Source organism: Mytilus galloprovincialis, chromosome 12 (assembly GCF_965363235.1).
Source record: "Mytilus galloprovincialis chromosome 12, xbMytGall1.hap1.1, whole genome shotgun sequence".
NCBI classification, from domain to species: Eukaryota; Metazoa; Mollusca; class Bivalvia; order Mytilida; family Mytilidae; genus Mytilus; species Mytilus galloprovincialis.
In genome coordinates, this window is record NC_134849.1 from 28416723 (window position 1) to 28434296 (window position 17574).

The 17574-nt window shown below is 31.9% G+C and overlaps 1 long non-coding RNA gene across 1 annotated transcript; it reads left to right on the forward strand.

Annotated features, from left to right (window-relative positions):
- Positions 1 to 1245: 1245 nt before the first annotated feature.
- LOC143054333 (uncharacterized) lies at positions 1246 to 4720 on the forward strand. Its single transcript, XR_012971642.1, has 2 exons — positions 1246 to 1653; positions 4103 to 4720. It is a non-coding gene; the product is annotated as an uncharacterized LOC143054333 (long non-coding RNA).
- Positions 4721 to 17574: the final 12854 nt, after the last annotated feature.

The window sequence follows — 17574 nt, forward strand, 5'->3', positions numbered from 1 at the left end:
TTAGGCCCGAGGGATGATATTGGTCGAGGGTGATACGGCATGTGATACGGATTTTGCCATGTATTATACGCTTTATCACATATTTCAACAGAAGAGTATTATATTATATGAACTGTTTTCTGATCCCGATAGATTAGCACTGGGTTACCTTCAGTTCTGCTTTTGTCTTGGTTCAAAGCCTTAAAATAACTGCTTATACAAAGCACCTGGGTTACCTTACCATTTACCTGCTGCTGTTTTAAAAATATTTTGTTTATTATTGTATTTATTTGAGTGTTTTGTATTTTTTATAGTTGAATTTAGTGTGCCAAAAAATATGCAAACTTGATGTTCGTGACGTCACATACAATATGAAAACTTGACGTTCGTGACGTTACATACCAAACAATGACGTCATAAAAAAAATGACCTATTTTGAGGAAATTTTAACTTAAGCAAAAAAAAAAACAAAAAACTTTATGTAAAAAAAAAAAAAAAAAAAAAAGGTATGCGATACGGGTTTTACCATGCGATACGGGGTATGCGATACGGGGTATGCGATACGGGTTTAGCTATGCGATACGGGGTATGCGATACAGGGTAGGTGATACAGACTGGAAAAAACAACCTTTATTAGATATACAAAATAGCTGTATTTTGTACTAAATATATGATAAATATATATATATATCAGTAGACGTCCAACATTTGCTTGGTTTTATAATATGTAAAATAACCTTGGTACATGTTGTATACATCTACCTTAGGTTAACGAAATTTAATCAAATTCGCTACAGAATTAAATATTAAAATATAGGGATTAAATAAAATGTATTCTCTTTAGAAATACAAAAAATAAAGTTGCATTCAAATGAAGAACTTCAAGACTAGGGAAATTATTTTTTAAAAAAGAAACAAACTTTGCAACCAATGTAATACATGATAAACAAAGGTTTTGAAAGATACTTAAAAGTATAGTTACGTAAATAAAGTTTTGAATTATTTACAATCAAACTCTATATATATGTTTGATAACATATTATACTTACTAAGGGAAATGCGTTGAATATAATTTACCAAAAAAAATTATTTAACTGATAATTTACATGCTATTTAAAACAACAAACGAATTAAACACCATTTAACATATGTGTATACATTATGTTTTGTTTCTAAATGAACCAGTTTGAGAAGAGTTATTTCATAACAAAACACTTTATAGTCATTTAATTCAGCAAACATTGTATTTACTACAATAATATATGAGATTACACTTGTTACGTGTATTTTGGAAGGTTGGAGAGGATCTGTCGTGTTGTTCACAGTTCAAAATGTACACAGATGCCATTATATTTCTATTCCTCTTGTGTTGTTACTCTTTTGCATATGGGGATTCTGCCGCCGAACAAACAATAAATACAAACATTTTTGGTAAAAATCGTCCAATTAATGAACAGGATATTAATTACAAAGATCACCAGGAACTTTTGTTAATGTTATCGGATATTAACAGATTCGCAAAACTCTTAGAACACCAGCTTAACCTAACAATGACAAGGGTTAATAATATCGAGCATATTCTATCGAAACGAATTTCGGATTTCAACAACAGTAGTGGCAAAAAGGACATGATTAGTCATAGTGAACAGAAACATACAGCAATCAACAGAAAAGGTAATAAGCCTATATCATTTATCATTTGTAATGAAAGTTCTGGAACTTGCATGTATCTTTTAAAGGTTTAAAAGGAATTGGTCAATTCCAAACATTAAGTTTAGATTGTCACGAGCAACAGCTTGATATAGGAACTTGTCTGCATATTAAGGTGTACTGGAACTCTTTTCTGACACAGGTGCTTGTGCTCAAGATGTCGTTTGGTTTCGTGTCGTTGGGTCACTTTCTTCTTGCACTTCTATCCGTTCAAAATCGATTGAATACGCTAGCTTCTATAGGTTATATGGTTCGCTACTGACCCCATACGGATCCATAGAGGGTTAGTAAAATCCCCTATGAATTTTATTCACCCTCTATAGATCCGTAGGGGGTCAGTAGTTAACCGTATAACGAATTTATCGGACGCTGGACTTTTTCTGCTGCGTTTTGTTGAAAAATAAACAATGAAACACAACAACAGCAATAGATGACGTCACCAGTAATGCGTCATGAACCCCCTATGAAACTTTCTAACCCCCTACAGTCTCATAGGGGGTCACCACGTGACGGCGTTTAACCAATCACAACGTGATAATTTATCTGTGGTCCGATAAAAAGAAATGGAAATCAATAGGCAAATAGATACCAATTGCTTCAATGATGATTTCTGAATTATCTCTCCTTGCAGGTGAAATCAATTCCTCATCAAATTAAAGGTATCGTTTTTCTAAGACCGTTTAACAAAAAGGGTTCATACTGTACCACCATTTCAATGCAATTTTGAAATTACCAATATTATCAGGTGGTCAAATACACAAGATGGCACTTAATCCTACCACACCTAGTTTCATTGTTACTTTAACCTCTCACAAGTCTAACATTCCTTATATTATATTTTGTAGAATACTTCGTATAATATTTATCTTTGGCTTATAAAGATATTCATTTCAAAAAGAAGAAAAATCAATCACTCGCTCGCTCCAATTTCCGTATATAAAAGTCCGGAGAACAAGTATGCAATTTGAAATGTCCTTTAAGATAGTAAAATAAGGCTTCACGCCCATCATTTCTGTCATCCAGAACAGTTCTCTTTGAAAGAAATAGTTTACGCTAACTAAAGCCAAGGAACAGTAACTGGGCTATGTCATAGATTTTGGTAAAATCTTGCATATCAGTTGGGCTGGTTGAATTATATCTGAAAATTGAAAAATAATATACAACGATCTTTTTCATTTTCTGAAACATTACTGAATTTTCTCTTTAAAATAGGTGAATATTTAAAAAGGAAGCACATAAAACGGACCTATTATGAAGTACCCAATCAGTTATATTTGAGGGGGAAAAATAGATAAAAGCATTATTTTCAGATAAAGTTCAACGAGTCAAAGGTGTATGCAAAATTTTAAGAAATCTGTGACATAGCCCATTTACTGTAACTTGACCTTAATCTCACATTATCTAATACCAATGATAAATCGTATACATCACTATAGGCACTTAAAGGATGCATTCAAATAAAACTAAGCTGGGGACGGAAATCGACCTGAATAAACAAACAAAGACTTGTGGAATTCAATGTAGATACAAAATTAGTAACATGTATACTATTTGCAAGTTTGATGTACATAGGAACTGAGCGATGCATGTCCGCATTATACTTCCTTTAAGAAGTTAAAATGTCAATATTTTTTAATAATTCATACGATCTCTTATAAAACATCATCTTATTTCAAGCTCACCTGGCACGCACAAAGAGTCATTGTGATCTTTTCGTCTAACTGGAAGTCCGCCGTCTGTCGATGAAATCCGTCATTCGTTTTCAAACATTTTCAAAAATATTCTCTCCCACAACCATGCTAAATGAAACAAAGTTGACCACAATCATCAGCAGTATGTAGTCTACAAATGCATTCGATGATCACATCTCCAGACAAAGTAAAAAATAAAAGGACATAGTGCAAGAAAGAGAAAATCAAACTGGGCAGAAATTTGGTTTTTATCTTTAAAACTATACGCGTTTATGATAGAAACGTTATAACGTTTAAAAACGCCAAAGATAATCAGCTGAATACCTTTTTTTACCAATGTGTTTGTGTTTCTTTTTATGAAAATGCGCACTAAAGAAGATAAACGGGATATATGAACAACAAAATTGACCAGCAGGATAAAATCTACCATTACAACAAGATGGCAAAAACTGTAAAAAGGCTCATTATATGAGATGTTGTACTTAAATGACGGCCATGAAAGAAACTGCGAGATGACTCATAATAGATGTGTCCTAAAATGGTGATTTTTAACCGTTTTTCTGTTATTCTGCGTATAGTATATGTAGGAAGCAAACATATACAAGCCTACAAAATGTGTTTTAATAATGATATATTAATACTGGTGTTTTTTTTGTTACATCTTATCATCATTTCATTATATTTTAAAAATTTTACGATCCATTTTGTTGTTTTATTTCCAGTTGCTCTGACTGCTTGTACGGAAGGGGGTGAATTATATCGAAATGGATCTCTCGTTGATTTCACGGACATACGCCAATTATACGGAATGAAAAATATAAACGACTTCAAGAAAACGAGGAAGTTCACCTGTCTAAGTTTTGGACTTTACCTTCTGTCTGTTTACATTAGTTCTTTCTCTCATGGCTCACAATATAGATTATTGAAAAACAATATGGAATTAGGTCGTGTACAAATTGCACCTGATCGTGACCTGGGAACAAGCAGTTGGCACACCGGAAGTGGTTTTGCAGCGGCCATGTTGAATGTGAATGATACCATGTCAATACAAGCGTGGAGTTCCGTATATATCGCGGGATCGTATTCATGTATTACAATTGTTAAGCTTTAAGTTGTTAATTTAAAACTGACAGAAAAGAAAAAGGACAATGTTCAAAAAACATCTGCATGGCGTAAATGTATGGCCATTTCTATTGCACAAATTTTTATGATAAAACAGATCAGTTGAAGATGAAAACACCTACAATAAAATTCATATCATTTCAAGAAATACACACGAATAGAAATAAGTGAATTAAATGCACATTCTTTTTGAAATAAATCTCATTGATGACAACCAAGAGCAAAATCTCTAACTTCATTATAACTGGCAGAATTTTGTCAAAATTACCAAATCAGGAATTCGTGGTAAACATCCTCAATCCACAAACGGTGTCCGCATAACTATTTAACTATTTAACTATTGCATCAGTTTGTTTTGTTTACACATTGTTGTCGATAACCCCGAATTCCGTTTGACTGTCTGACACTGAGGTTTAGATAGGTATACAACGAGGTTTAATCCACCATATTTTAAATATTGAAATAGATATAGGAAGGGTGGTCTAAGTGCCAATGAGACAACTCTCCATCCAAATAATAATTTACAGGCCTCGACAATAACGCTTGTCAGATTGTCCGGTACCAGACGGAAAAATGGTCGGACAAGTAAAAGCTGTATCATGTTTGTCCGTCGGGACAAGTACAGTTATTCTGCAGAAAATAAATTTAATCCAACTTTGATGAACAAAGTAATTTATTATAAACAAAAAACAAGAAAACAAATATTAATTTGACATGTTTCTGTATTCTGTTTATTCAAATGCAAAACCGTTTCCTTCAACATGTTTACTTGAATCGATAATTTTTAACTGGTTCTTTGTCAGGTACTTTTTAACAGGTAAAAGGTATACTATTCTCGGAAACCAGTCTTACTGATTCGAATCAATGATGCGCTTTGTAGATAAGGTAACTTTACAGGACAGTGCGTCACCTCGAAAGATTCAGCTCCAAGTTTAATAGAGTTTGGCACTGTTGGAGACATATTAAGTAGACATGATTGATAGACAGTTTGACAAGGCAGGAAACATTTCGGGACCAAGACAAATCAGTACCTCATTTTGCTACCTTATTCTGTTCCTTATAATAAATACACTACAAACTGCTCAGAGTCTGAATTGACCAGTTTTTGTGCTCGACCTGTAAAATCGAGCACATATTTTACTCGACCAGTCTCGACATTGTCTCGACTGTACTTAACTGTACTTAAGTGTACTGGACTAGGTCTCGACTTTACTTAATTAGTCTGATTCAGTACTTGATGATCTTTGTGTAGTCTGAAATGGTCTTGACCAAGGCGCGACCTGTCTCGACCTGTCTTGACTAGTCTCGACCTGTCTCGACTAGTCTCGACTCAGTCTCAACCAGTCTCGACCTGTCTCAACTAGTCTTGACCTTCAATTTTAGTTTTGACTGGTGTAAATCAGCTAATCTAACTAAATTAAATATTTATCTTACAAAATTCAAACTTATTAGGTAGTTTGATTTATTGCTGTGAAATGAAAGAATTTAATTTTACGATAGGTAAAAAATAAAAATTATTATATAAATTCAGATCTATAGGCATCTTTAATTTTTTTTATAACTTTTTCAAATCAACTTGGATTTTCATCAAACTATACAGATGTCTTACATATATATTAAGCTTACTGAATCCCAGGTCATTTAGTTTTTTGTTGTATTGCTGTCAAATTCAAGAATTAAATTAATCTATGTCAAAAGATATAGAATTTGCAGTTCGAACAAAATAGAGATAGTACACTTTAATTTTTTTAATAACTTTTTCAAATCAACTTGGATTTTCATCAAACTATGCAGCTGTCTTACATATAAATTAAGCTTACTGAATCCCAGGTCATTTTGTTTTTTTGTTGTATTGCTGTCAAATTTAAGAATTTATATAATTAATCTTGGTGAAAAAAGCTAGGATTTGCATTTCGGACAAAATAGAGATAGTACACTTTAATTTTTTTAATAACTTTTTCAAATCAACTTGGATTTTCATCAAACTATACAGCTGTCTTACATATATATTAAGCTTACTGAATCCCATGTCATTTAGTTTTTTGTTGTATGGTCCTAAAATTTAAGAATTTAATTAATCTATGTAAAAAAAGCTAGGATTTGCAATTCGGACAAAATAGAGATAGTACACTTTAATTTTTTTAATAACTTTTTCAAATCAACTTGGATTTTCATCAAACTATGCAGATGTCTTACATATATATTAAGCTTACTGAATCCCAGGTCATTTTGTTTTTTGTTGTATTGCTGTCAAATTTAAGAATTTAATTAATCTTGGTAAAAAAAACTAGGATTTGCAATTCGGACAAAATAGAGATAGTACACTTTAATTTTTTTAATAACTTTTTCAAATCAACTTGGATTTTCATCAAACTATGCAGCTGTCTTACATATATATTAAGCTTACTGAATCCCATGTCATTTAGTTTTTTGTTGTATTGCTGTCAAATTCAAGAGTTAAATTAATCTATGTCAAAAAAGCTAGGATTTGCAATTCGGACAAAATAGAGATAGTACACTTTAATTTTTTTAATAACTTTTTCAAATCAACTTGGATTTTCATCAAACTATGCAACTGTCTTACATATAAATTAAGCTTACTGAATCCCATGTCATTTAGTTTTTTGTTGTATTGCTGTAAAATTTAAGAATTTAATTCATCTTGGTAAAAAAAGCTAGGATTTGCAATTCGGACAAAATAGAGATAGTACACTTTAATTTTTTTAATAACTTTTTCAAATCAACTTGGATTTTCATCAAACTATACAGTGTCTTACATATATATTAAGCTTACTGAATCCCATGTCATTTAGTTTTTTGTTGTATTGCTCTAAAATTTAAGAATTTAATTAATCTATGTAAAAAAAGCTAGGATTTGCAATTCGGACAAAATAGAGATAGTACACTTTAATTTTTTTAATAACTTTTTCAAATCAACTTGGATTTTCATCAAACTATGCAGCTGTCTTACATATATATTAAGCTTACTGAATCCCTTGTCATTTAGTTTATTGTTGTATTGCTGTAAAATTTAAGAATTTAATTAATCTTGGTAAGGCCAATTAAAATTAATTGCTTGATTTTCATCCCCGCCCGCCCCTCTGAAATCGTACCGCCCCGATTTTTTTTATTTAACAAAAATACGATTTCCGGATTTTGTTCATGTCCGTTACCGGGAACCATCGATAATTTCGTTTCATTCAAAACTTCCTGTTTCAAATTTCGTTTTTGTACTTCTTCGAGTAATCTAACGAAAATGATTAAGTCGACATATTCTGCTGCTCTATGATGACAACATCATCTACCGAGAATAGAGATTGATAACGAGAAGGGCATGACATATTCCAGTTACGAGTAAAGAGCCTTGTCCTTGAACGCGAATTGCGGTAGTCACCGTAAACCGTGTTTTTTACTTTGTTTATATATATAAATACAATGACTTTGTGTCAGGAAATTTGGACTGTGAATGATATCCAAAGCGCAAGAATTGTAGAACAAATTGGTACAAACAACATGACTGGATTAAAGAAATTGACACAAGCACGAACTTGTTTGATTTATGACCGTATATTGAGAAAAAAGTCGACAAACACGCATTTTAATTATAACAAGCCCTTATATTTACCCATGGCTGTTGTTTTTGGTGACAAACAGCAAACACCCTCTGTAACTGTCCCAATACCCTCAATTTAGTCATTAAACAACAACTACTTTTTAGTTAAGTTCATGTTTTACATCATAATTACTTTCAACACTGAGTTTAAATTTTTTTCTGTACTCATACATTGTAATACTTGTGTTGCATACAATTGTACCAATACATTTGATTGATTTTATAGGGACTACAAACCATTGCTTAGAAATAAAATAAATTTGCTGTAGGTATAGTCCAACTGAAGAGAGCATTTCTCTTCTTTTTGATGTATACTATAAATAGGTTTCTAAAGCGGCAATTACATGTATAACAGTGGTTGCCAATCAGGGATTTTTATTTAAGAGTTTAAAAAATAGTGTAGGATTCCTTATACAGCATGTATATACATTATACAAGCTTATTTTCCACTAGCATATACTCCGCGGTATGAAGAACTCGTGACGAGGGTTTCATATGAAATAAAATTTAAAAAATAAAATCCTCCCACCCGCCCCATTTTTTTCCAAAATTGGGATGAAAATCTACTAATTAATTTTAGTTGGCCTAAAAAAAGCTAGGATTTGCAATTCGGACAAAATAGAGATAGTACACTTTAATTTTTTTAATAACTTTTTCAAATCAACTTGGATTTTCATCAAACTATGCAGCTGTCTTACATATATATTAAGCTTACTGAATCCCAGGTCATTTTGTTTTTTGTTGTATTGCTGTCAAATTCAAGAATTAAATTAATTTATGTCAAAAGAGCTAGAATTTGCAGTTCGAACAAAATAGAGATCTAGTACACTTTAAATTTTTTAATAACTTTTTCAAATCAACTTGGATTTTCATCAAATTATACAGCTGTTTTACATATATATTAAGCTTACTGAATCCCAGGTCATTTTGTTTTTTGTTGTATTGCTGTCAAATTTAAGAATTAAATTAATCTAGGTAAAAAAGCTAGAATTTGCAGTTCGAACAAAATAGAGATAGTACACTTTAATTTTCTTTATAACTTTTTCAAATCAACCTGTATTTTATTCAAACTATATATATAGCTACCTTGGTGATGTATTAATCTTACTGAATCCGAGGTTGTTATGAAGTTTAGTGTATTGCTGTCAAATTTAAGAATTAAATTAATCTAGGTTAAAAAAAGTTAGGATTTGCAGTTTTGACAAATAGAGATAGTACACTTTAATTTTTTTCATAACTTTTTCAAATCATCTTAAACAAAATAAACACCTTTTTTTTTTGTTAAAACAAAAATTATCTTAAAATATTTGTTTTGTCAAATTAAATGACATGCACTATACATGGTTTAATTACATCAGTACACATGAGTTTTACAGGTAAAAAGAAAGCCCTACTTTTCTTAAACTCGTGTATTACTTATCTAGTGAATTAAAAAAGCCTTGCGATTTAGATTTAACAGGATGTTGCAACTTTGAATAAATGTTATTTAGAATTTAAAACTCTCTGGTAGATGTGATCTTTTAATAAGTTTGCCCCAAGCAGAAGGTATTGCTTTATAAATCACCACAAATCAGAAGAAATATTTTATAATTTCTTTAATGTCTCATCCGTTTTTGATATATTTATATAATATATATCAATATATTTATATAATATATATCAATATATTTATATAATATATATCAAAAGGAATAAAACATTAAAGGAATTATATAACTATTTTATATATACTTTTTCCCAAGTTTTGAGAAAAGATATATTTCTAATATCGTAGCTTTTTGACCTAGATTAATTTATTTCTTAAATTTGACAGAAATACACAAAACTATATAGCAACCTATGATTCAGTAATATATTGCCAAGATAGTTGTAGAGTTTGATGAAAATCTGAGTTGATTTGAAAAAGTTAATAAAAAAATTAAAGTGTACTATCTCTATTTTGTTCGAACTGCAAATCCTAGCTTTTTTACCAAGATTAATTAAATTCTTAAATTTTACAGCAATACAACAAAAAACTAAATGACATGGGATTCAGTAAGCTTAATATATATGTAAGACAGCTGCATAGTTTGATGAAAATCCAAGTTGATTTGAAAAAGTTATTAAAAAAATTAAAGTGTACTATCTCTATTTTGTCCGAATTGCAAATCTTAGCTTTTTTTACCAAGATTAATTAAATTCTTAAATTTTACAGCAATACAACAAAAAACTAAATGACATGGGATTCAGTAAGCTTAATATATATGTAAGACAGCTGTATAGTTTGATGAAAATCCAAGTTGATTTGAAAAAGTTATTAAAAAAATTAAAGTGTACTATCTCTATTTTGTCTGAATTGCAAATCCTAGCTTTTTTTACCAAGATTAATTAAATTCTTAAATTTGACAGCAATACAACAAAAAACTAAATGACCTGGGATTCAGTAAGCGTAATTTATATGTAAGACAGCTGCATAGTTTGATGAAAATCCAAGTTGATTTGAAAAAGTTATAAAAAAAATTAAAGATGCGTATCTGAATTCATATAATAATTTTTATTTTTACCTATTGTAAAATTAAATTCTTTCATTTCACAGTAATAAATCAAACTACCTAATAAGCTTGAATTTTGTAAGATCAATATTTAATTTAGTTAGATTAGCTGATTTACACCAGTCAAAACTAAATTTGAAGGTCAAGACTAGTTGAGACAGGTCGAGACTGGTTGAGACTGAGTCGAGACTAGTCAAGACAGGTCGAGACAGGTCGAGCCTTGGTCAAGACCATTTCAGACTACACAAAGATCATCAAGTACTGAATCAGACTAATTAAGTAAAGTCGAGACCTAGTCCAGTACACTTAAGTACAGTCGAGACAATGTCGAGACAATGTCGAGACTGGTCGAGTAAAATGTGTGCTCGATTTTACTGGTCGAGCACAAAAACTGGTCAATTCAGACTCTGAGCAGTTTGTAGTGATACCATACCGTAATTTTTTCACAAAAATATTTTTTTTTTATTTACCATAAAATTCACAAAATCATATTTGATCATAAGTAGAAAAAAACAATACTTGCAATATGGTGACCTATAGTTGTTATTTCTGTGTCATTTGGTCTCTTGCAGAGAGTTGTCTCATTAGCAATCAGACCTTATGATGGCTTATCTTCCTCTTTTTATTGATTGCATTTGAATAAACTTTTTTCAACTTAAAAAACAAAACAGAATACAAATCCAATTAGTGTACAGGCCTATCAGATGGTGCCTCATGTTTAGAGTCTGGTGAGACTAGCATTGATGAAAACTAGAACCTAATTCCTGTGACATGACTAGTTTCGCAGTTGTACTTGACTCATATTTTTGAAAAGTTTTCCAAAAGAAATACATCAAATTCTGTTATATTGTTTAAATTCGTTTTGCTCCTTTAATGAACTAAAAATGTAAAAAGGTTATTTTTAATAAAAAAAATTGAACAAGTAACAAGTTCATTCGGACAAGTAAATTTTGGTATGTACTTGTCCTGCAGGACAAGTTGAAAAAAAAGTTATTGTAGAGGCCTGTAATTTATTAAAGTAAACCATTATAGGTCAATGTACGGCCTTCAACACGGCTATTGGTACTTTACGGAACGGAACGGAACTGAATTTCATTTAAGGTATCCAAAGGGGGCATTTATCAAAATTTCGAAAAATCTTTAAAACAAAACAAACTTTAGAATTTCTGTGTTTTACGGTTTTCCATATACAAATAACACAAATGTATACTTAATCTCATCTTCACAGGTGAAATGTGTAATAATGTATAACATCGGGAAATATTCTGTAGATGAATATGTCGGATTGTCCTGATAAATTATCATGAAATTAACGCATTTGCAAGTCATGCATTATGATATCTAGACTGACCTCACGTCGTCCTTGATTTGAGACAGTGATCAAAATGAATCTGATTTAAACTTTTTAATTTATTTTTCCGTTCCGTTCCGTTCCGCAAAGTACCAATTGCTCTGAGGAATTGGTATTTAACGGAAAAAACGGAAACAGACATCTTTAATGTAATTAAAGCAGTATGATAAAAAAAAATTGTCTGACACCTCTTTTTGCTGGTATGTGTTTTAGATAGCATTTTCGACTTGATCAATAATAAAAAATTTAACACAAAGGCAGGTTACACAAAAAGTCTTTCTCCTTCCATCGGTAATTATATTTTAAAAAAGGGGCCTTCAACAGCCCGTTCCGACGATGATTAGAGACAGTGATCTAGTTGAATCTGATGTAAACTTTTTAATTTATTTTTCCGTTCCGTTCCGTTCCGCAAAGTACCAATTGCTCTTAGGAATTGGTATTTAACGGAAAAAACGGAAACAGACATCTTTAATGTAATTAAAGCAGTATGATAAAAAAAATTGTCTGACACCTCTTTTTGCATGAGTGGTATGTGTTTTAGATAGCATTTTCGACTTGATCAATAATAAAAAATTTAACACAAAGGCAGGTTACACAAAAAGTCTTTCTCCTTCCATCGGTAATTATATTTTAAAAAAGAGGCCTTCAACAGCCCGTTCCGACGATGATTAGAGACAGTGATCAAGTTGAATCTGATGTAAACTTTTTAATTTATTTTTCCGTTCCGTTCCGTTCCGCAAAGTACCAATTGCTCTGAGGAATTGGTATTTAACGGAAAAAACGGAAACAGACATCTTTAATGTAATTAAAGCAGTATGATAAAAAAAAATTGTCTGACACCTCTTTTTGCATGAGTGGTATGTGTTTTAGATAGCATTTCGACTTGATCAATATTTAAATCAACAGCTGCGCCATGAGCGCATGATACGCCCGTCGTCTTGTGAAAAACATAAATCTTTTTTGAATAACACAGGGTTGTACAGGATGTCATGCTTAGTATATCCTGACTCATTCCTTATTCCCGCTCAATAGGAAGATTGTACAAGATGTATTTGGAAACCCGACGCAACATTAGCCTGTTAAGTTTTAAGCAATAGAGATACAGCGCAACATGTGAAAAAAAACCTCTTTTTTTACAAAAAACTCAATAACTCGAAAATATAAAAATGAATCATCACCAAAAAGTATACAGATCTTTAGATTAATATAACAAAGAAGTGTGTAAAGTTTTAAGCAATAATCATAAATCGTTTTTGAGATATGGTGCGACATGTAAACCCCCCCTTTTTTTTTTTTTACAAAATACTCAATTATAACTCAAAAATGAAATTTTGAATCATCACCAAAAAGTATACAGATATTAAGATTAATATAACTAAGAAGTATTTAAAGTTTTAAGCCATAATCAAGAATCGTTTTTGAGATACGGTGCGACATGTGAAAAAAAACACACCCCTGTTTTAGTTACAAAGTGCCGTAACTCAAAAAGTTGTAATCTTATTTTCACAAAAAAAGTATACAAATCATTTTACCATCATAAGAAACAACTATGTTAAGTTTCATGAAATTTGGATAAGTCGTTCTCAAGTTACGGTGCGACATGTTTACGACGGACAGACGGACGGACGGACGGACGGACACTGGACATTTGTATACCATAATACGTCCCGTCAAAATTGACGGACGTATAAAAAATAACACAAAGACAGGTTAGACAAAAGGTCTTTCTACTTCCATTGGTAATTATAAATTAAACTAGAGGCTCTAAAGAGCCTGTGTCGCTCACCTTGGTCTATGTGAATATTAAAGGAAGCAGATGGATTCATGACAAAATTGTGTTTTGGTGATGGTAATGTGTTTGTACATCTTACTTTACTGAACATTCTTGCTGCTTAAAATTATCTCTATCTATAATGAACTTGGCCCATTAGTTTCAGTGGAAAATGTTAGTAAAAATTTACAAATTTTATGAAAATTGTTAAAAATTGACTATAAAGAATAATAACTCCTAAGGGGGTCAATTGACCATTTCGGTCATGTTGACTTATTTGTAAATCTTACTTTGCTGAACATTATTGTTGTTTACAGTTTATCTCTATCAATAATAATATTCAAGATAATGACCAAAAACAGCAAAATTTCCTTAAAACTAACAATTTAGGGTCAGCAACCCAACAACGGGTTGTCTGATTCATCTAAAAATTTCAGAGCAGATAAATGTTGACCTGATAAACAATTTTACTCCATGTCAGATTTGCTCTAAATGCTTTGGGTTTTGAGTTATAAGCCCAAAACTGCATTTTACCCCATGTTCTATTTTTAGCCATGACGGCCATCTTGGTTGGATGGCTGGGTCACCGGACACATTTTTCAAACTACTAACCCAAAAGATGATTGTGGCCAAGTTTGGATTAATTTGGCCCAGTAGTTTCAGAGGAAAAGATTTTTGTAAAAGATTACTAAGATTTACGAAAAATGGTTAAAAATTGACTATAAAGGGCAATAACTCCTAAAGGGGTCAACTGACCATTTCAGTCATGTTGAATTATTTGTAAATCTTACTTTGGTGAACATTATTGCTGTTTATAGTTTATCTCTATCTATAATAATATTCAAGATAATAACCAAAAAGAGCAAAATTTCCTTAAAATCACTAATTCAGGGCCAGCAACCCAACAACGGGTTGTCCGATTCATCTGAAAATTTCAGGGCAGATAGATCTTGAACTGATAAACAATTTTACCCCTGTCAGATTTGCTCTAAATGCTTTGGGTTTTGAGTTATAAGCCAAAAACTGCATTTTACCCCATGTTCTATTTTTAGCCATGGCAGCCATCTTGGTTTGATGACCGGGTCACCGGACACAATTTTCAAACTACTAACCCAAAAGATGATTGTGGCCAAGTTTGGATTAATTTGGCCCAGTAGTTTCAGAGGAGAAGATTTTTTGTAACATATTACTAAGATTTACGAAAAATGGTTAAAAATTGACTATAAAGGGCAATAACTCCTAAAGGGGTCAACTGACCATTTCAGTCATGTTGACTTATTTGTAAATCTTACTTTGCTGAACATTATTGATGTTTACTGTTTATCTCTATCTATGATAATATTCAAGATAATAACCAAAAACAGCAAAATTTCCTTAAAATTACTAATTCAGGGGCAGCAACCCAACAACGGGTTATCCGATTCATCTGAAAACTTCAGGGCAGATAGATCTTCACCTGTTTAACAATTCTACCCCATGTCAGATTTGCTCTAAATGCTTTGGTTTTTGAGTTATAAGCCAAAAACTGCATTTTACCCCTATGTTCTATTTTTAGCCATGGCGGCCATCTTGGATAGTTGGCCGGGTCACCGGACACATTTTTTAAACTAGATACCCCAATGATGATTGTGGCCAAGTTTGGTTTAATTTGGCCCAGTAGTTTCAGAGGAGAAGATTTTTGTAAAAGTTAACGACGACGACGGACGACGACGACGGACGCCGGACGCCGGACGCCGGACGCCGGACGCCGGACGCCGGACGCCGGACGCCGGACGCCAAGTGATGAGAAAAGCTCACTTGGCCTTTTAGGCCAGGTGAGCTAAAAAGGGGCCTTCCGAAGATGATTAGAAACAGTGATCAAGTTGAATCTGATTTCCGTTCCGTTCCGCAAAATACCAATTGCTCTGAGGAATTGGTATTTAACGGAATCGAACGGAAACAGGCATCTGTAATGTAATAAAAGCAGTCTTGATAATATCAGTGCAAAGTTTTTAAAAATTACTTCTCATCTTATTTCAGTTCCCTTATGTCAAATTTTTAATTCAAGCATTAAAAAATCAGTTTATCCATCATTATTCAAACTAGCTAAAGTCATACCAGTTTTTGAAAATAAATGTTAAAAAATGATGTATTTAATTACAGACCAATTGCATTTTTACAATTAGTATCTAAAATACTTGAGAGACACGTAAAAACTTATTTAATGAACTATACGGACACATATAATCTGTTGTATGTCCTGCAATCAGGTTTTCGTTCGAACCATTCCTGTCAAACTGCCATGACAACTTTGTTAGATAAATGGTTAAAAGCAATTGATGAATTAGTAGGAGCAGTATTTCTGGATCTTTGTAAAGCTTCTGATGTTCTTCATCATAAACTGCTCCTCCAGAAATTACAAAAATACAGATTTTCTTATTCTTCACTGCACTGGCTTACTTCATATCTAACTGATAGACAGCAGGTTGTATACATTTCAAATACTTTTTCAGGTGTATTAAAAGTAAAAACAGGTGTACATCAAGGGTTCGTTTAAGGTCCCATATTATTCTTATTATTCATTAATTTTTTGCCTTTGTGTAATCCAAATCATAACAGTGATCTTTTGGCTGATGATAGTACTATTTCTGTTACTGTTAAAAACAAAAGTTGTATAGCCAGACACTAAATACTGTGTTAGAAAATATTTCTCATTGGTGTGATGAAAACAAAATGTTAATCAATGTATCCAAAACAAAGAAAATGTGTTTATGTTCAAAACACAAACTTTCTGTCATGTGTAATGAACCTTTTAATATCTTCATTAATAATCAATATATTAATGAAAGTCAGCGTGAACAAGTCCTTGGTATTTTTGTGGACGCAACTCTGTCTTGGTCTGATCATATCAAATATGTTATTAAAAACTTTAAGGTAAATTCTTCCTTTAGCTCTACTTAAAAGGATCAAGAAATATTTAAATCATAATGCAAGAATTTTATTTTATAATGCATACATTCTTCCAAATTTTGACTACTGTTGTTCAATATGGGGCAACTGTAACACATTTTTAATCGACAGTTTGCTTAAATTACAAAAAAGGGAAGCTAGAATTATTTTAAATGAACACGATTTTGCTCTGAGGAATTGGTACTTTGCGGAACGGAACGGAACGGAAAAATAAATTAAAAAGTTTACATCAGATTCAACTGGATCACTGTCTCTAATCATCGTCGGAACGGGCTGTTGAAGGCCCCTTTTTTAAAATATAATTACCGATGGAAGGAGAAAGACTTTTTGTGTAACCTGCCTTTGTGTTAAATTTTTTTATTATTGATCAAGTCGAAAATGCTATCTAAAACACATACCACTCATGCAAAAAGAGGTGTCAGACAATTTTTTTTATCATACTGCTTTAATTACATTAAAGATGTCTGTTTCCGTTTTTTCCGTTAAATACCAATTCCTCAGAGCAATTGGTACTTTGCGGAACGGAACGGAACGGAAAAATAAATTAAAAAGTTTACATCAGATTCAACTGGATCACTGTCTCTAATCATCGTCGGAACGGGCTGTTGAAGGCCCCTTTTTTAAAATATAATTACCGATGGAAGGAGAAAGACTTTTTGTGTAACCTGCCTTTGTGTTAAATTTTTTATTATTGATCTGGTCGGGAATGCTATCTAAAACACATACCACTCATGCAAAAAGAGGTGTCAGACAATTTTTTTTATCATACTGCTTTAATTACATTAAAGATGTCTGTTTCCGTTTTTTCCGTTAAATACCAATTCCTCAGAGCAATTGGTACTTTGCGGAACGGAACG